The sequence below is a fragment of the Chiloscyllium punctatum genome, chromosome 36, assembly GCF_047496795.1.
Source record: "Chiloscyllium punctatum isolate Juve2018m chromosome 36, sChiPun1.3, whole genome shotgun sequence".
Taxonomy (NCBI): Eukaryota; Metazoa; Chordata; class Chondrichthyes; order Orectolobiformes; family Hemiscylliidae; genus Chiloscyllium; species Chiloscyllium punctatum.
The window spans coordinates 48,588,881-48,589,282 of NC_092774.1; positions in this window are offsets into that span (position 1 = coordinate 48,588,881).

Sequence of the window (402 nt, forward strand, 5' to 3'; positions counted from 1 at the left end):
TGTATTGAGCAGGATAGAAAACTGGTTGGGGTAAAAACAATGACTGCAGATGCTGGAAAGCAAATACTGGATTAATGGTGCTGGCTCTCCACGCTTCAGGCTCACTGCCTTTATTCCTGACGAAGGGCTTTTGCCCGAAACGTCGATTTCGCTGCTCCTTGGATGCTGTGCTCTTCCAGCACCATTAATCCAGTAGAAAACTGGTTGGCAGACAGGAAACAAAGAGCAGGTAATAAGGGTCCTTTACAAATTGACAGGGTAGTAACTAGTAACCAGGGATCGGTGCTCGGACCCCAGCTGTTCACAATGTTTATTAGTGATCTTGGATGAGGGAACAAAATGCCACGTGTCAAAAGTTTACAGATGCCAAGTTGGAGTGGGGGGGGGGGGGTGGTGGTGAAC